At 35.8% G+C, this 20,984-nt stretch overlaps 1 long non-coding RNA gene across 1 annotated transcript in view; it reads left to right on the top strand.

The window, feature by feature from the left end:
• The first annotated feature begins 2,996 nt into the window (after positions 1-2,996).
• LOC309849310 overlaps positions 2,997-20,984 on the top strand; it is a 37,559-nt gene continuing 19,571 nt past the window's right edge. The window contains exon 1 of the long non-coding RNA XR_014303644.1: positions 2,997-3,340. This is a non-coding gene — a long non-coding RNA (uncharacterized lncRNA). The remainder of the gene's footprint in view (positions 3,341-20,984) is intronic.

The raw sequence follows: 20,984 nt of genomic DNA on the forward strand, positions 1-20,984 counted from the left end.
ACCGTACTGTCTTGATGATGACAGCTTTGTAATAGAGCTTGAAGTCTGGAATTGTGATGCCATCAACTTTGGCTTTTTTTTTCAATATTCCTCTGGCTATTCAAGGTCTTTTTTGGTTCCATATACATTTTAAGGTTATTTTTTTCCACTTTTTTGAAAAGAATGGATCGATTTTGATTGGGATTGCATTAAATGTGTAGATTGCTTTAGGTAGTATAGGCATTTTCACAATATTTGTTTTTCCAATCCATGAGCAGGGAACATTTTTCCATTTCTTTGTGTCTTCCTCAATTTCTTTCATGAGTACTTTATAATTTTCTGAGTATAGATTCTTTGCCTTTTTGGTAGGTTTATTCTTAGGTATCTTACAGGTTTGGGTGCAATTTTAAATGGGATTAACTCCTTAATTTCTCTTTCTTCTGTCTTGTTGTAGGTGTAAAGAAATGCAACTGATTTCTGTGCATTGATTTTATATCCTGACAGTTTACTGAATTCCTGTGTAAGTTCTAGCAGATTTGGAGTGTAGTCATTTGAGTTTTCCACGTATAGTATCTAGTCATCTGCAAAGAGTGATAGTTTGACTTCTTCTTTGCTGATTTGGATGCCTTTAATTTCTTTTTGTTGTCTGATTGCTGAGGCTAGTACTTTGTTGAATAGCAGTGGTGATAATGGACATCCCTGCCATGTTCCTGACCTTAGTGGAAAAGCTCTTAGTTTTTCTCCACTGAGAATGATATTCGTGGTGGGTTTTTCATAGATGGCTTTGATGATATTGAAGTATGTACCCTCTATCCCTATACTTCACAGAGTTTTGATCAGGAAAGGATGCTGTGTCAAATGCTTTTTCAGCATCTATTGAGAGTATCATATGGTTCTTGTTCTTTATTTTATTAATGTATTGTATCACATTGATTGATTTGTGGATGTTGAGCTGACCTTGCAGCCCTGGAATACATCCCACTTGGTTGTGGTGAATAATCCTTTTAATGTTGTTGGATCCTATTGGCCAGTATTTTGGTGAGAATTTTCACATCTGTGTTCATCAAGGATATTGGTATGTAATTCTCTTTTTTGATGGGATCCTTGTCTGGTTTTGGGATCAGGGTAATGCTGGCCTCATAAAATGAGTTTGGAAGTTTTCCTTCCATTTCTATTTTTTGGAACAATTTCCAGAGAATAGGAATTAGTTCTTCTTTAAATGTTTGTTAGAATTCCCCTGAGAAGCTGTCTGACCCTGGGCTCTGTTTTGTTTGGAGATTTTTGATGACTGCTTCAATCTCCTTCTGGTTATGGGTCTGTTCAGGTTTTCTGTTTCTTCCTGGTTCAGTTGTGGTCTTTAGGAATGTACCCGTTTCTTCCACATTGTCAAATTTGCTGGCATATATTGCTCATAATATGTTCTTATAATTGTTTGTATTTCTTTGGTGTTGGTTGTGATCTCTCCTCTTTCTTTCATGATTTTATTTACTTGGATCCTTCCTCTTTTCTTTTGATAAGTCTGGCCCGGGATTTATCAATCTTATTAATTCTTTCAAAGAACCAGCTTCTAGTTTCATTGATTTGTTCTATTGTGTTTTTGTTTGTTTGTTTCTTTTTCATTGATTTCTGCTTTGATCTTTATGATTTCTCTTCTCCTGCTGGGTTCAGGCTTTCTTTGTTGTTCTTTCTCTAGCTCTTTTAGGTGTAGGGTAAGGTTGTGTATTTGAGACCTTTCTTATTTCTTGAGAAAGGCTTGTATCACTATGTATTTTCCTCTCAGGACTGCCTTTGCTGTGTCCCACAGATTTTGACCTGTTGTGTTTTCATTATCATTTGTTTCCATGAAATTTTTCAATTCTTCTTTAATTTCCTGGTTGACCCATTCATTCTTTAGAAGGATAGTTTAGTCTCCATGTATTTGGGTTCTTTCCAAATTTCCTCTTGTAATTGAGTTCTAGCTCCAGAGCATTGTGTTCTGAAAATATGCAGGGAATGATCCCAATCTTTTGATACTGGTTGAGACCTGATTTATGACACAGGGTATGATCTATCCTGGAGAATGTTCCATGTGCACTAGAGAAGAATGTGTATTCTGTTGCTTTGGGATGAAATATTCTGAATATATCTGTGATGTCTATCTGGTCCAGTGTGTCATTTAAGGTCTTTATTTCCTTATTGCTCTTTTGCTTAGATTATTTGTCCATTTCAGTGAGGGGATAGTTAAAGTCCCCTACTATTATTGTATTATTGTGATGTGTTTCTTTGATTTTGTTATTAATTGGTTTATATAGTTATTAATTGGTTTATATAGTTTACATAGTTATTTTGTTATTGTATGGTTTATATAGTTGGCTGCCCCCATGTTAGGGGCATAGATACTTAAAATTGTTAGATCTTCTTGTTGGACAGACCCTTTGAGTATGATATAACGTCCTTCCTCATCTCTTATTATAGTATTTGGCTTAAAATATAATTGATCTGATATAAGGATTGCCACCCCAGCTTTCTTTTGATGTCCAATAGCATGGTAAATTGTTTTCCACCCCCTCACTTTAAATCTGGAGGTGTCTTTGGGTCTAAAATGAGTTTCTTGTATGCAGCATATTGATGGGTTATTATTATTTTTTTTTAATCCACTCTGATAACTGTGTCTTTTGATTGGGGCATTTAGCACATTTAAATTCAGGGTAACTAGTAAGAGATATGAATTTAGTTTAATTGTATTGCCTGAAAGGTGACTATTACTGTATATTGTCTCTGTTCCTTTCTGATTCACTACTTTTAGGCTCTCTCTTTGCTTAGAGGACTCCTTTCAATATTTCCTATAGAGCTGGTTTGGTGTTTTTAGTTTTTGTTTGTCCTGGAAGCTTTTTATCTCTCCTTCTATTTTCAATGAAAATATTGGCTGGATTTCTTGCTAATCTTCTGGGAGAGGCCTGTTGTAGTGATTCTCAAGTGTCTTTGCCTGAGGTGGAATTGTACCGCCCTTACAGGGGCAAGGTAAGTAATCTGCTCGGGTTCACTTTCGGGAGCTTTGGTTCCCTGAATGCTTTCCATAGAGTTCTGGAAGGCGGGAATGAAAATGGTGGCCTCCTAATCTCTAGCCCGGAGGAGCCAAGAGCTCAGGGCTCCACTCCTCAGTGCGCCCTCGGAGGAAAGCACTCAATCACTCCCGTCTCCCTGGCCTCTGGCTGTCCTTCAAGCTCACCCAGTCTGTGAGCAAGTGTCTCTGTCTCTGGCACACAGCCCCACCTGGAGTCTTTAAACCCTGCAGACCCCTGAGCTCTCCAGGGGTTCTCCCTGGATCTTGTGGAGTCCCTGCACATAGAGCAGTGGTATGTGCCATGGATCACAATTTAAGGTAACCCTGAGTTGCAAGCTCACTCCTTGGCTCCGTCTCTGTAGCTGGCTTTCCTGCTCTAATACCTGTGAGCTCTTCGACAATCAGACACCCCTGATCCTTCTGTGACCCTGCAGGACCTGAGACCATGTTGTCCCTGCATGGGCTTCACTTCAGCTTAGCCTCTGAAGCAATCTCCCTCAGTTGAGCAGACTTATAATTAAAAGTTCTGATTTTGTGCTCCCTTGTTCTGCTGCTTGCCGGGAGCCCTTCCCCCGTGGTCTATCTTCCTGTCGCTTTGGATTCACTTCTCCGCCAGCCCTACCTTTCAGAAAGTGGTCAATTTTCTGTTTCTAGAATTGTTGCTCTTCTTCTCTTCGATCTCCTTTTGGATTTGTAGGTGTTGGAATGGTTCGATAAGCTATCCAGCTGGTCTCCTGCTATTTGATGTCATTTCAGCCTGCTACTTCTCTGCCATCTTGACTCCTCCCCTCAGAAATTCTCCTTTTTTCTTTTTTAAGTGAAGTTTTATTTCCAGACTTTCTAATGTATTTTTCCATTTGCTTAACTTACTAAGTAACTGAGATTGTTTTCTTCTAAGCCTCTAAGATATTGTCAGTATATATAAATATGCTTAAATGTCAAATCATCTAGAAGTTCATTTCATGGTCTTATCTTTCATATATAAGGTAACTTAGATTTAGCAAATATATTTACACAAAAAAAGTTATTTGAAATACAAATTTAACTATCTTTTATCTTTGTCTATGCATTAGTTGGGGCATTGTATACTAAAAAAGTAGTTTATCTGAAATTGAATTCTCCCTGAAATCCTTGTGTCATTTATCAACCTTACCCCTGGGTGTTTTTGTTTACCTGTCTTGATATGAACTTTTTGTTACTGGTACTTTTCACTTACATATGTCTTCCAATTTTGTTTAATGTCATCCTTGACATCATCATCGCCGTCTTCCTCTTTTTTTAAGATTTATTTATTTATTTGAGAGAGAAAGAGAGCAAGAGGGGCAAGAGTGAGAGAAAGTCTTAAGCAGGCTCCAAAAAGCCAACTCCAAACTGGATAGGGAACCTGATGCCAAGCTCAATCCCAGGATCTGAGATCATGACTTGAGCTGAAACCAAGAGTATGCCACTTAACTGACTGTGCCACCCAGGTACTCTTTAGCCATCTTTTTGATAATTATCTTTATCTCTCATTTGTCATAAACTCTCTAACTTCTGTATTCAGCGTTTTCATTTTTCATGGTTTATTACATTAATGTCATTGAAAGCATCTTCTGGTAGTTTCATGACATGGTAAATGGGAGGCATTTTTTTGAGAGTGTGCATATTCAGTCTGCATTGGAGTAATAGTCTGGCTAGGAGTTCTAACTAAATATGTACACACACATACACACATCCTATAGAATTTTAATGTTTTCAGTTTTGAATAGCTTCCAGTTCTGCTATTAAAAATTTAACATTCTGATAATCTTTTATTGCTCTTTTCTTCATTTTTTTCTTTTAAATGTTTTACAATGTTTTACAAATGTCTTTTTATTTCTAATAATCAGAAATGTTGTGTCAATGTTCCTTGATGGGAGTATAATTTATTCATTGTCTGATAGCTAGTCTAAAAACTAAAGAGAAATAAAATCCATGTTTGTAAATGACCACAATCATGAGAGAGATTGTATAGTATAAAATCTGATGATGTGAGATTGAAAATTGGGAATTTATGGAAAAAGAATGGAATTTATTTTAAAATCTAGAATGAGGGGCCAGAAAATATATATACCACAATTCTGGGCCCATTGTGTAAGGGATGGGAGAAAAAGAAAAAAACAGAAAAAGAAAACCACTCCCACATATTAAAAATTTAGGAATAATAAAAATTTAGTCCTTGGGGGGAGACTCAGGAATGTTCAGAGAAGAGCTAATTGATTTAGGAATTTCTTTGATAATGAATGTTGAGTTCTAGATTATGTACTGGAGGAATTTTCAATGTTAAGGAGTATAAAATATGAAGAAATAAAACCTATACAAAGAAGTATTAAAAGTATTAAAAGACAATTATGAGGAGTAATTGCAAATAGGAGATGTGCGGAGACCTGGAGTTCTGGGACTTTTATGGGTGATTTACATAAATAAGGGTAATTAGTATAATGATACTATTCATGATGTCCTTACCAATTTTAATAGTGACACTTCTGCTGTTGCTGTTTTATTTTTTTCTATATTTTTTGCTTGTGTCAACAAAAATATATTCATTACAATCAAGAAAACAAGTAACTTTACTAAATTAGTATCTCTAATTTATGAAAATATTTAACTTTTTTTCTGCCTTTACCCTAGAAGATGAAAGCTGTATAAGGCACTACTTTAAGGAGGCATTGAATTTTAAAAAGTGAATAAAATAATCTTAGCCTATTTTCAACAGATTTAGGAATGTGTAAGGGAGAACTTTAAAGAAGGTTCAAAACTTGTCAGTAATGAATAATATGTCTTGTTTTGCATCATAGACTGCATCAACTTACTAGAGTCAAAAATAAAAGAAATAAAGCTTCCTAGCTCGAGGATATGTTAATATAGAAAGGCTATGTCTCCAAATATGTATCAATGATACTCTACTGCATGCCTTTCCTAAGTAATAGACTCATAATTCAAAATATTAGTGGCATGGATATCCCAGGTTCCTTCTTTTGTATTGCAATAAAAGATCATTTGCTTGACCTTTCTGGGAAAGTGTATCTGGAACTACATTCCTAAGTGTAGTGCTAGGGTAAATGGCAAGGGCTATTTTAATATGAGGAACACAGTTTCCTCCTTCTGTAGTTCATCTATCAAAACAAAACAAAAATATACACTCATAATCCCCAAGTGTCTAAATTACTATGCAGATAAAAGGATTTTGGTAGCTGGTTTTTTGGCACTATCTTTCATTGATGAAAGTGGCAGGCAATAGATAGAGAAGTCATGATTTCTCTTCACTCTGGGGCAAGACTTCTTTAGTGCCCAGTATTAAAGCTTATGTTTGTCTGCTAAAGGATTGCTAAAAAAAAATAGGGTTAGATATATAGATACAAGCCAAATTAAAGAAGATCAAATATGTCAGCTTGTGATTGGAGACTGTTTAGATATATGGTTTTATCCAGATCAATTTTTAGTACAGAGAGATTGCTTATTTCTACTTCATTATCCCCAAAGTAAAATCCCCAACATCACCAAAGGGGACATATTCTAGCAGTACCAATAAATTTCTCTGTATTGCATAAATATTTCCTGAGATTTCTTTCTTATGTAAGTCATTCCTTGTTCTGCATCACTGCTACCTCCTTTGTTGTTTACTTCCTGAAGTCTTATATCTGACTTTTTCATATTTCTAACTACTGCAAATAGAGGCACACGATCCTTTTTTAAGTTCTTAGATATTAACCTTTAGTGTTCAACAAAACAACTCAAGACATGCTCATTCTGCCCTTCCCTCTTCCAGGGTCTATCACCATGTTGCGGAAACAAACTAGCCTAATGTCTACTGTGGGTGTACTTGTAACCACACACCTACTTACACAGACCAGGTTCCATCGCATCTAGGATGTGCAGTTTGAAATGAATGTATTTTAACTAATTCTTTTAGGTTTCTCCAGAACAAATAAGTAGGAACTTCCCCTATATAGGTATGCTTAAACTCTTCACAAAAATGTACCATACCAAAGAGAATACCATAAGCAGAAATTCTAATTTCTACCCTAAAAATAAAAGTTTGATAGTTTTAAATTTTAGTATCCAGACTTTTATGGGAATTCACTTACTCATAAAATTTTGCAAAGAAATGAGGACAGGTTGTGTTAGAAAACTCTGTCGAGATGATATTTAAAACTTGATGACCGGTATATAATTTCCCCTTACATACAAGGATTTAAGCATAAATAATACCATTTATTTCTGTGGTAACTGGTTCTTTCTGAGCAGAGTCTCCTAATTTGAACTTTTGGGGTTCTTTCCATGTTTCTTTGAGCTGTGATTTGGGAAACAGATTTTCTATTCTATTTTACCTATCCTATGTCCTATAATGAAAATGTGTGCCTTATTTTTTGTACTTACCTCATATGAATTTTTATTTTAGCCTTTCTAAATGCAGGAAGCATTTTAATTCAAAGATGGAAGGGTTTTTTTCACCTACAATGTTACTAGGTTTGGATCAGCAGAAGCAATAAATTTAGTATATTTAGTAATTCCTAACATGGTGCATAACTACTGTCTTGGGCTGTTTTGACTTTGTGCTTCAGGATTAAACATTCAAGAATGTTATTAGAGAAAAAGCCTGAAATGTCTCCTGAGAGAAAATGGGCAGGAGGCTGGTAAGGCTGAGTGATCCACTATGCTACCATGCAAATTTGGCATGCGGCAACACTAGGCTGCATTCCTATTGGGAATGCAATAGGAATGCATGGAACATGGAGAGTATAGGAATACATGTAAAAGAATCTGAGACTGTTTTTCAGTCTTTGAAGAGTGGAGCACAGTGACTGGAGAGTTCTGGAGCCTAGTCTGGCAATCAGTTGAATCTTGTCTTCCTGGAATAGGCCAGCCCTAGAGCCCTTGCCACTCTGTCATTAGCTGGGAGCAGTTAGTGAGAAATTTGGCTTCAATGCATATGTGGTTGATGAACTTAAGTGCACAGCAGCTAGGGCTCTTGTTCATTCATGCTCCCATTCTCATGGCTACCAGAGTCTACCTCTTGTAGATTCTTCTCTACACGGATTAGGGTAGTTCTTCCGTGGTTTTCTGGAGTCTGTTTTTTTTTTTTTTTTTTGGTTGTTGTTGTTGTTGTTTTGTTTTTTAAATAAGGAAAAACTTAGAAAAGTGTACTGTTATAAATTTTAGCCTCCACTGATGCAACTGATCTTGAAGTAACAACTGATACCCTCTCCCAACACCACTGTCCATTCTAAATCCCTCCCAATCTCAGTTATCTCTTCAGAGTTCATGCTTGTTTATTCAGTAGTATGACCCAAAAATTAATTCCAGATGGGCCTGATCCCTTGAAAATCATACCATTCTTTTCAGCCCAGTATTGACATGTGTCTGTATTGAGAGTTAAAATGGGTCATAGAAGTACCAATGGAGCAGAGGTTATCCAAGTGGATCAACAGGGTTCTATACATCTTCCCTATTCTACTGTCTAAGAACAGTGTTTCTTTCTACTCATCAAGGTCAACTATGTCTCATGTTATAGTGACCTCTTTGCTTGGCTACTAATCCCTGGGCACATGGGTTCTGAAGTGACCTGTTGATGGCCGTAACTTAGAGTTAAATTTTGCCCTTGTGTCCCCTACTCAGTGCTATTCTATGTGGAATTCCAAGCCTGTGGATTGAGTATTCTGTTAGCATCTATGTGGTTGTGCAGGCTTTAGCTATGTGTGTATCAATGTTTATAAAAAAAAATAAATTAAAAAAAAATACTTAAAAAAAAAAGAAAAAAAAAAAAAAAAAAAAAAAACAAATGAAGGGGCACCTGGGTGGCTTAGTTGGTTAAGTGTCTTCCTTTGGTTCAGGTCATGATCCCTGAATCCTGGGATCAAGCCTTGTGTGGGACTTCACGCTCAATGGGGAGTCTGCTTCTCTCTCTACCTCTGCCCTTCCACCTGCTTGTGCTCTCTCTCTTGCTCATTCTTTATCTCAAATAAATAAATAAACAAAATCTTTTAAAAACAACTAAAACAAAACAAAACAAGCAAATGAACATCTGGAGTAAGTATCTATCATTCTGAGGAAAAAAAAAAAAATGGTCCTTCTCAGACCCTGCTTTGGAATTCCCCTAGAGGTAAAGGCAAATGGAAGTAAATGTGATTAAGTGTGCAATAATTTTATTAGAAAAAAGAACCATGAGAAAAATATGGGCTGAGATCTCGGAGTTGGGATAATCAGGGAGAACCATGAAATTGCAGTGTAAGTCTGACCCCAATGAAAGAGACAGGGAGGGAAGGCTGGTAGAAGCTTTATAGTCAGTAACAATCTAAGCAAATTTCTCAAGGATGTGGAGTTCTTAAGTCAAAGATGACTGTCAGAAGAGTCCTGTGTTTTCCAGAAATGAGTCTGGATTTTTATATCATACTGTCAACTTAGTCACTGGTTGGGAGGAGACTGTAGAAAGTCTGGACTTGGAGCACACATGGAAATGGATTTGAGAGCATAGCACCTAGGCATCTGGTCAATTATACTTTCATAGCTGGAAGTTCAGACAGTATATTCTCATCACTGATGCACTTCCCCTCTTATACATTATTTTGATAGTTAGTGATAGTTGATAAATATTTACTGAATAGCTAAATAATAAAATTAATTTAATTGAAATTATTACAAAAGTTATTTAAACTTATCTCTTTAGAATTGTCTTTAAAGTCCAGTTATGAAATCTAAAAGAAATCCACATCTTATTGTATAATGACTTACTCCCTTTATTTAAAAAATATTATTCAATCCCTATACAACTTTTATTGCAAGGACAATTTTAAAACATTGTTGTCATTTCAAAATAATTTACTCATATGCAAAAAAGGTAAATCACTACTACTCTTTTCAAGAAATTTTTCTTGTTTTGAAAAAATTTTTCATGAAAAATGTTACTATGTAATGGGTTTGTTATTTTTACATAAATAAACATTTAAAATTATAAAAGTAATTTATTCACAAAGTATGATACATTCTCATCATTGATGGTCAAAATCAGTTGTGTAACCTATGTGTTAGTGTGGAAATATTAAGGCTACACATAAATGAACTCTGCTATAGTGGCAGGAAATCAGCACAAGGAATAAGATATGATGTTCACATAATTATATATATATATATACACACACATATTAATTTTATATAACTGATATTCAGTATTTAATATTTTATTTTATTTATTTATTTATTGTTTTTAAAAAGATTTTATTTATTTAATTGACAGAGATCACATAGTAGGTAGAGAGGCAGGCAGAGAGAGGGGGGAAGCAGGCTGCCTGGTGAGCAGAGAGCCGGATGCGGGACTTGGTCCCAGGACTCTGGCATCATGACCTCAGCCGAAGGTAGTTTCTTAACTTACTGAGCCACCCAGTATTTAATATTTTAAAAGAAGCCAGAATGTATTTTGCGCACCAACATGTCAAATTTATCATGACAACTGTCATAAACTATTAGCCACTATTTTACACAAAAGACCATCAAATGGTATTATTAAAAATTATTAGGGACATTCCTTGAATAAAAAAGATTGAAGTGTGTTTTAGATATCCTGATTATTCTCCTGTCTTTAACTTGTGAATGGTTTTGAGAGACCATACATACTACGTGTATCACTCTACTTTCATATATTATGGTTGACTTATTTCAGGTTATATTTTCTTAATATCAGACAAATGCCTGCTTAGGAGTATCTGGGTGGCACAGTTGGTTAAGCATCTAATTCTTGGTTTCAGCTCAGGTCATGATCTCAGAGTCCTGGGATGGAGTCCCAGGTCAGACTTGAGATTCTTTCTCCTTCTCCCTATGCCACTGCCACTCGTGTGTGTGTGCTCTCTCTCTCTCTGAAATAAATTTATCTTAAAAAAAAAAAAAAGACAAAAACCCAAATACCTGTTTAAATAATAAAACCTTGCTTATGATTGCTTGTGTGTTTGAGTAGAAAGAGATGATTTTACTGGTTGTCTAAATATATCAATATAAAAAACAAGCATTTAAAAACTGTGGCATATATAAATGTGCAGGATGCAATATTTTATTTATATCTTGGGAAATTTCTAGGAGAAAATTAAACACATAATTATGCACAAGATCTAATCCCTAAGATTTGCAAAGTTGTTTTGCATCATATTCAGTATGTTACACATTCCCCTCAAATTTCACTAGATGGTGCTATGTATTAAATATAATAAATTTTATGTTTAGTAAGGGATAGTTCATTTTAATGAACTATCTTTTTATTATCATTTTATTATATTTATGACTATTAAACAGGAAACTGGCATTAGATAACTGTTTTTAACCGCATTTATGGACCTCATTTACAGAGAGACATAATTGGAACAAGTGATGAGAAAGCAATATGAAAAAGTGCAAAAGTCTTCCCCCTAACATGACTTGTCAAGTCTGTTTAATGGTGTGTGAAAGCTTATCCAATTTGTCATGGTTCACACTCACCTTCTGTGTTTTCATATCTCTTTTTTGATGGATAATTGAATTATAATTTATAAATTTCATATAAATCTTCTTTTCTAGAATGTGCAGTAATTATTGATATACACTAACTGGCCAGAGTGGATCTGATGAGCCATAAAAAAATTCAGGCACTTCCTTTGAAATTACATATCACAGGTGTTATCAGGCATATTGAGCTCTCTGTCAGAGAGGTCAAATGAAATTCTTTGAAAATGACAGAAGCATAACCATTACCTTCTAAAAATATGTATGTCTATTTTAGGCCTATGTCAGTAAACCATTCTTTTCTGATAAATCTAAATTAGAAAACTAGGATTCTGGCTAATCTGACATTACATAGCAAAAATTATAATTATTTTTGTTCAGTATTTGAATGTCATTATTAAGTGAGATGAAATATCTCATAAAATATTAAGGCAAATGTTGATGATGGGTGTGGAAGAAAAACAGGTCTCTTGGATCAAAGAGGATCCTGTATTTTTTTTTTTTAATTTCCCTTAGGACTTAGCAGTAGAAGTTATTTTAAAAATAATGTATAAAGGAGAATGGCTTTGTCCTTTATTGTACTATTTTCTATGCTTTACTGACCATAAAACTTTCCCTCTATCCCAAGAAGTCTCTGTCCTTCCTGGGCCTGCCAACCACTCCGAACTAACTTGCTATCATCTTCCTGTATTCACACTGAGTCCACTACACTCTGGCCCAATTTTGGACAGTTCTATGGTCATATCAGTGTCATACATATTTTTCCTCATTTGTATCAGTTGCTCTTTCTGCCTAGGAAAAATTTCCTTTAAATAATTCCGTAATTTTGCTATTTATTTGCTGTTTATTATTTGTCATATTCTACAAGATTTAAGCTCCAAAAGAGGAGGAGCCTTTTGTGTCTGGTCCAATGACATGTTTCCTGAACCCAAGATACACAGAGAACTGAATAGTCATTTGTGGTTGAAGGAATCAGTACATTAGCTAAAACCAAAGGAGCTTGGGCCAAACGAATGTCTTAATTTTAGCAAGTGAATTCAAATAAGAAATGTTGAAAGTGCATTTGGGTATGTATGTAGAGTATTGTTTTTTCCTAGTAGATTTAGAGAATTCTTTTCTCTTTGGAACCAGGATATTGAACTACCCTTTCATACTCAGCTGGATTTCAATAGTAGTTTTACTTTAATCTCTTTTCAAGGGGTGTGTGTGTGTGTGTGTGTGTGTGTGTGAGTGCATAAGAGAGAGAGATTACAAGTTTTCCTTTCATATTTTTAAAGTAAATAGTTTCATAATCTTTCAAGGTTTTTTTTTTAAGTGTGTTTTATTTCTTATTATGACTTTTTCAAAGCGTCTCTAGCTTAAACCATGGTATATATTGAAAGGGATAATTTTTTGATTTATATTATGTTATTTTAGCAACAGTACTATTGATGATAGGGCAAAACATGGCTTTTAAAAAGTATAAATAAACAAAGGGTTATGAGAATGCCAGTATCAGAATGGGAAATATCAAATTTCTTGGGTCTACTGATTTAGATGTGACTATAATTATGAATATAAATGCACTCTAATTCACTTCTAACCTGATTAGAGATGAATAAACTTTCAGACGTTAACCAATCAAGTGAAGTGTGGAACAACTGTATGTGTAGGTCATTACCCTTAGCAGGCTTTGAATATAAAGTGTGATTGCACTTCTTTCATTTTTTCCTAAAATCAAATTGTTAATGCATGAGCTCTTGTCAGTCCACTTATCAGTAGTTAGTTCTACTTGAAGTGTCTACTACGTGTTCTTTTGCAAATGACATTGATAAAGTTGACCTCTGATTAGACTAGTTATGTATCCCATGAGATATATATAACTTGCCAAATGATATTCTGACATTGGGAAGGTTCTTATATCTCTCAATGTTTGCCAGTGAGAGCAGATTTGAAATAATCCTTTGGAATTGTTAAGTAATTACATTTTCTGCCTTACATGTTAACTTTCAAAATTCATTCTGTAGCTTTCTAAAGATGGCAGAAGACTAGGGGACCTCATTTTATCTGGTCCCTTGAATTTAGCTAGATATCTATCAAGTCATTCTGAATGCCTAGAAATTCAACCTGAGATATAAGAAAAGAATTGCTGAAATTCTACAAATAGAAAAGTGACCACTTTTTGCAAGGTAGGAAGTGTGGAGAAGTGAATCTGAGGGGATATATGAGAAGATAAATGGCAGGAGTGGGGAACCTCCATAAGCCAGTTACTGCGAAGTGATATAAACCCCAAGTGCATAATCAGAACTTTTTGAAGTCTGCTCCACTGAGAGACATCCTTGCCTGAGAGGTGCCCAGATGGTGATGCAGGACAGGTCCTAGGTGGGACAGTGTGATCTCAGGATCCCTGTGGTCACAGAAAGAATAACAGGGTGCCTGAGCAGGCAGAGTTCGCAAGCACTGGAGCAGGGAAAAAAGCTATGGTCAGCAAGCCTGGGAGTGGGCTCTCAGGTCCATTTGTCATAAAATGAGAACTACTGCAAGATTGAGTAACTGCCCCCCCCCCCATGTGGTGCCCTACAAAGGACAGAAACGAGACCACCATCCTCCTTCAGGGGGTGGAGGGAGGCTGCAAGCAGCAGGCTCCTGGTAACCCTTTTTCTTCCCTCAGGAGGATCCATATGAGTTTGCACTGCAGGAGTCTGCAGAGTTTGGCACACATAAAAGTGAAGACTGCTTTTCCTGGAGGGTTGACAAAAGAGAGGAGGCCACAGTCTTTCACTCCTGGGCTGGAAATAGGGGAACCACCATTTTTATTTTCATCCTCTAAAGTGGTGTGGAATGCCTTCAGGGAACAAAAGTTACATAGAGCAACCCGAAGCAGCTTACACTGAGCCTGACCCCCTGGTAAGGGGTGGTACAATTCCATCCAAGCAGAGCTCCCTGAAAGAATCAGAGCAGCAGGCCCTTCTCCAAAAGACCACCTAGACTATCAGGTAAATACCAAGTTTTTGAGCACAAAGAACTGCAAAACTCCTCACTCTGGGGGGAAAAAAAAAAAAAAAACAAAAAACTATATAGAATTTGAGGTTTGTTCTCATGATTCTTTTTTTTTTCAGTTTAAATTTCTTTTGTTCTTTTTACTTTTTTTCTTCATTTTCAACTAGTTTCTTGTTTTATCAATTCTTTGTTTAATTCTTTTTTAAATTCACTTTTAAATTTACATTTTATAGATATTATAGATCTATATAGATAGATATATAGATATATATAGGTAGATAGTAAGATAGATATACTTTCTATATCTATATATAATAATAATTTTGGTATTTAGTACTTTCTAACAAACAGACCAAAATATATTGAGAAGCAAGTGGATCATCCTGTTTTGTCCACCTGAGAGATTATATCCCTCCCCCTTTGTCTTTTTCTTTTCTTTTTTTGATTTCTGACCTCTTTGGATTTCTCTAGTGTGTATTTCTCTTGGGTCATGGTTGATATTTTTGATTTTGCTTTCTCATTCATCTCATTTTGCCCATTCTTCTCAGGGCAAAATCACTAAAAAGAGGAATTCACAACAAAAGAAAGAACCACAGGTTATACTCTCTGCCACAGATCTAATCACTATGGATATGAGTAAAGTGTCAGAGCTAGAATTCAGGGTAACAAATATAAAGTTACTAGCTGGGCTTGAAAAAAGGATAAAAGACTCTAGAGAATCTTTTAGTGCAGAAATAAAATCTAATATGGCCAAAATTTAAAATGCTTTAACTGAGGGGCCATTGTGTGGCTCAGTTGGTTAAATGTCTACCTTTGGGTCAGGTCATGATCCCAGGATCCTGGAATCAAGTTGCACATCAGGCTCCCTGCTTAATGGGGAACCTGTTTTTCCGTCTGCCTCTGCCACTTCTCCTGCTTGTGTTCTCTCTCAAATAAATAAGTAAAAACTTTTAAAAAAATGCTTTAAATGTGATTAAGTCTAAAACAGATGCTCTTACAGCTATGATAAATGAGGCAGAAGAGAGAGTCATGACATGGAAGACAAGATGATGGAAAGGAAGGAAACTGAGTAAAAGAAAAACAACTAATGGACTATAAGGGGAGACCTCAAGAAATCAGTGACAACATAAAGTGAAACAATATTAGAATTTTGGGGGGCCAAAAGGAAGAAGAAAGAGAGGGGGCAGAAGGTATATTTGAGTAAATCATAGCCAAGAACTTTCCTAATCTAGGGAAGGAAACAGACTTTCAAGTTCAGGACGTAGAGAAAACCCTCTTAAAAATCAATGAAAATTGATCAGTACCCTGGCATAAATAATGAAACTTGCAAATTTCAGAGATAAAGATAAAATTTTGAAAGCAACTCAAGACAAGAACTCCTTAACCTACAGGCATATTAGGAACATTAACTCCTTAACCTATAGGTCTTAGGAACATTAGACTAGCAACAGACCTTTCCACAGAGACCTGGTGAGCTAGAAAGTGCTGGCATGATATATTAGGAAAAATAAATGAGAAAATGTGCAGCCAAGAATACTTTATCCAGCAAGGCTGTCATTCAGAATGGAAGGAGAGATAAAGAGCTTCTAGAATAAATAGAAACTAAAAGAATTTATGATCACTAGACAACCTTCCAAGAAATATTAAAGGAGATCCTGTAAGCAAAGAGAGACTGGAAATAACACAGACCCAAAAGAAAGAGACAACCTATAGAAACAGGGATGTTACAGGTAATGCAATAGCACTAAATTCATATACTTCCATAGTTACTCTAAATGTAAATGGTCTAATGTTCCAATCAAAAGACACAGGGTTGGGGTGCCTTGGTGTCTCAGCCCTTAAACTGCCTTCAGTTCAGGCCATAATCCCAGTGTCCTGGGACCAAGCCCTGCTTTGGCCTTCCCTGCTCAGTGGGAAGCTTGCTTCTCCCTCTCCCACTCCCTCTGCTTGTATTCCCTCTCTTGCTGTGTGTGTGTGTGTGTGTGTGTGTGTGTGTGTGTGTGTGTGAAATAAATAAATAAATAAATAAAATCTTAAGAAAAAGACTCAGGATAACAGTTTGGATAAAAAAGCAAGACCCATCCATATGCTGTCTACAAGTGACTCATTTTAGACCTAAAGACACCTACAGTTTCAAAGTGAGGGGATGGAGAACAATTCATCATGCTAATGGACCTCAAAAGAAAGCTGGGGTAGCAATCCTCTTACCAAACAAATTAGATTTTATACTAAAGACTGTGGTAAGGGATGAAGAGGGACACTATATCTTACTTAAAGAGTCTATCCAACAAGAAGATTTAACAATTACAAAATTTATGCTCCTAACTTGGGGGCAGCCAATTATATAAACCAATTAATAACAAAATTAAAGAAACACATTGATAATAATACAATATAGTAGGGGACTTCAGCACCCCATTCACAGCAATGAATAGGTCATCTAAGCAGAAGATCAACAAGGAAACAAGGCTTTGAATATCACACTGGATCAGAGGGACCTCACATACATATACAGATCATTTCATCCAAAAACAAGAGAATACACATTCTTCTTGAGTGCCCATGGAACCATTCTCCAGAACAAATCACATACTGGGTTATAAATTAGGTCTCAGCCAGTACCAAAAGATTGGGATTATTCCCTGCATATTTTCAGACCATAATGTGTTGAAATGAGCTCAATTACAAGTGGAAATTTGGAAGAAACTCAGATGCATGTAGGTTAAAGAATGTCCTACTAAAGAGTGAATGGATCAGTTAGGAAATTGAAGAATTAAGAAAAATTCATGGAAACAAATGAAAATTATGCAACTGTTCAATACTTTTGGACTACAGCAAAGGTGGTCCTAAGAGGGAAGAACATTGCAATACAAGTCTTTCTCAAAAGATTAGGAAAGTCTCAAATACACAGGATAACCTGGATCATTATACCTCAATGATCTGGAGAAAGAGCAGTAAGTAAAGGCTAAGTCAAGCAGGAGAAGAGAAATAACAAAGATTAGAGCAAAACTCACTGAAATATAAACAAAAAGAACAGATCAGTGGAACTAGAAGCTGATTCTTTGAAAGAATAATTGTGACTTATCAAAAAGAAAAGAGAAAGAACCCAAATCTATAAAATCATGAATGAAAGAAAAGAGATCATGTCCAATACCTAGGAAATACAGACAATGACCAATACCTAGGAAATATAAGCAGTCTTAAGAATATATTGTGAGGGGTGCCTGGGTGGTTCAGTGGATTAAGCCTCTGCCTTCAGCTCAGGTCATGATTTCCAGGTCTGGGATTGAGCCCCACATCGGGCTCTCTGCTCGTCGGGGAGCCTGCTTCCTCCTCTCTCTCTCTGCCTACCTCTCTGCCTACTTGTGATCTCTGTCTGTCAAATAAATAAAATCTTAAAAAAAAAAAAAAAGAATATATTGTGAGCAACTATATGCCAAGAAATTAGGCAATCTAGACTTAAAACTATGAAAACTGGAAAAGGAAGAACTAGAAAACATGAACAGACTCATAACCAGCAAAGAAATGGAAGCAGTAATAATAATTAAAAAAAAAAATCTCACAAGAAACAAATGAGTCCAGGGCCAGATGGCTTCCCAGGGGAATTCTACCAAACATTTAAAGAACTAATACCTATTATTCTGATGTTGTTTCAAAAAATAGAAAGGGAAGGAAAACTTCCAAACTTATTCAATGAAGCCAGCATTACCTTGATCCCAAAACTAGACAAAGACCCCACCAAAATGGAGAATTACAGACCAATATCCTGAATGAACATCGATGCCAAAATTCTCACCAAGATACTAGCAAATAAGATCCAAATGTACTCTTAAGGGATAATTCACAATGACCAAGTGAGATTTATTCCTGGGCTGCTAGGTGGTTCAACATCCTCATATCAATCAATGTGATACATCATATTAATAAAAGACAGGACAAGAACCATATGATCCTCTCAATTGATGCAGAGAAAGCTTTTGCCAAAATACAGTATCCTTTATTGATTAAAAGTCTCCACAGTTTAGGGATAGAAGGAATATACCTAAATATCATAAAAGCCATGTGTGAAAAACCCACCGTGACTATCATTATCAATAGAGAAAAACTAAGAGTTTTCCCCCTAAGGGTGGGAATATGACAGGGATGCCCACTGTCACCACTATTATTCAGCATAGTACTAGAAGTCCTAAGCTTAGCAATCAGACAACAAAAACAAATAAAAGGCATTCGAATTAGCAAAGAAGAAGTCAAATTCTTTTTCTTTGCAGGTGACATGACTCTCTATGTGGAAAACAAAAAAGACTCCACCACAAAATTGCTAGATCTTGTACAGGAATTCAGCAAAGTAGCAGGATATAAAAATCAATGATTTCTATACACTAGCAATGAGACAGAAGAAAGAGAAATTAAGGAGTCAATCCCATTTATAATTGCACCCCAAACCATAAGGTACCTAGGAATAAACCTAACCAAGAGGTAAAGGATCTATATTCTGAAAGCTATGGAACACTTATGAAAGAAACTGAGGAAGACACAAAGAAATGGAAAAACATCTGATGCTTATGGATTGGAAGAATAAATATTGTTAAAATGCCTATGCTACTCAAAGCAATCTACACATTCAATGCAATCCCAATCAAAATACATGGATATTTTTCACAGAGCTAAAGCAAATAATCCTAAAATTTATATGGGACCAGAAAGACTCTGAATAACCACAGGAAAGTTAAAAAAGAAAACCAAAGCTGGTGTCATCACATTTTTGGATTTCAAGCTCTATTACAAAGCTGTAATCATCAAGACAGTAAGGTACTGACACAAAAACAGACACATAGGTCAATGAAACAGAATAGAAAACCTGGAAATGGGCCCTCAACTTTATGGTCAAGTAGTCTTTGACAAAGTAGGAAAGAATATCCAATGGAAAAAAGACAGTTTCTTCAACAAATGATGTTGGGAAAATGGGACAGCCACATGCAGAAGAATGAAACTGGACCATAAACTCAAATGAATGAACTCAAAATGAATGAAACTCAAAATGAATAAACTCAAAATGAATGAAAGACCTAAATGTGAGACAGGAATACTTCAAAATCCTAGAGAAGAACATAGGCAGCAAACTCTCCAACCTTGGCCATAGAAAATTTTTTTATACCTATCTCCAAAGACGGGGGAAACTAAAGCAAAAATGAGGTATTGGGACTTCATCAAGATGAAAAGAGTCTGCCCAGCAAAGAAAACATCAAAACTAAAAGACAACCTATGGTATAGGAGAAGATATTTGCAAATTAAATATCAGATAAAGGGCTAGTACCCATGATCTGTAAAGAATTTACCAAACTCAAAACTCAAAAAAAAAAAATGCAGTCAAGAAATGGGAAGAAGACATGAATAGACATTTCTACAAAGAAGACATCGAAATGGCAAACAGACACATGAAAATATGTTCCACATCACTCAGCATCAGGGAAATATGGATCAAAACCATAATGAGATACCACCTCACACCAGTCAGAGTGGCAAAATTAACAAGACAGGAAACAACAAATTTTGGTGAGGATAGGCAGGGGAAGGGGAACCCTCTAACCCTGTTGGTGGGAATATAAGATACCCTGAAAAATGTTACGGAGATCCTTTAAGAATTTTAACCCAGCAATTACACTGCTAGGTATTTACCCAAGGAACACAAACATTGGATCCAAAGGGGCACCTGCACTTCACTATTTATAGCAGCGATGTCTACAATAGCCAAACTGTGGTAAGAGCTAAGATGTCCATTGACAGATGACTGGATAAAGAAGATGTGGTATATTTATATACAATGGAATAGTACTCATCCATAAAAAAGTATGAATACTTTCCATTTATATTGATGTGGATGGAACTAGAGGGTATTATGCTGAGCAAAATAAATCAATCAAAGAAAGACAATTATTAAATGTTTTCACTCATATGTGGAATATAAGAAGTAGTGCAGAGGATCATAGGGGAAGGGAGGGAAAATAGAATGGGAAGCCGTCAGGGAGAAAAAACATGAGATCTCTTAACTATAGGAAATAAACTGAGGGTTCCTGGAGGGGAGGTGGGTTGAGGGAAGGGGTAATTGGACAAGGGGCACTGGGTGTTATGTGCAACTGATGAATTACTGAACACTACATCTGAAACTAATGATGTACTATATGTTGGCTAATTGAATTTAAATAAAAAAAATAAAATATAACTCATTCTGGCCCTATTGATAATATGGAGAATGTTGTTGAGGTTCTGTAGCTAACATAAAGAAATGATTGGCATTGCATTTTTTTTAAACAGTCCACCTCTACTTTGTTATGGAAATTCATAACATCTACACTACCACCATCAGTATCAGAATAATCATTGAAACCTCCCTCTTATCAGAATCCGGTCCCCAAGGAAGGAAGGTAATTGTTCCTAGTCACTAATATTTACTGGTTGGTCTTCTTTGTTTTTTAAGATCTATTTGTTCATTTTAGTGAAA

Source organism: Mustela nivalis (assembly GCF_964662115.1).
Source record: "Mustela nivalis genome assembly, chromosome: 15".
NCBI classification, from domain to species: Eukaryota; Metazoa; Chordata; class Mammalia; order Carnivora; family Mustelidae; genus Mustela; species Mustela nivalis.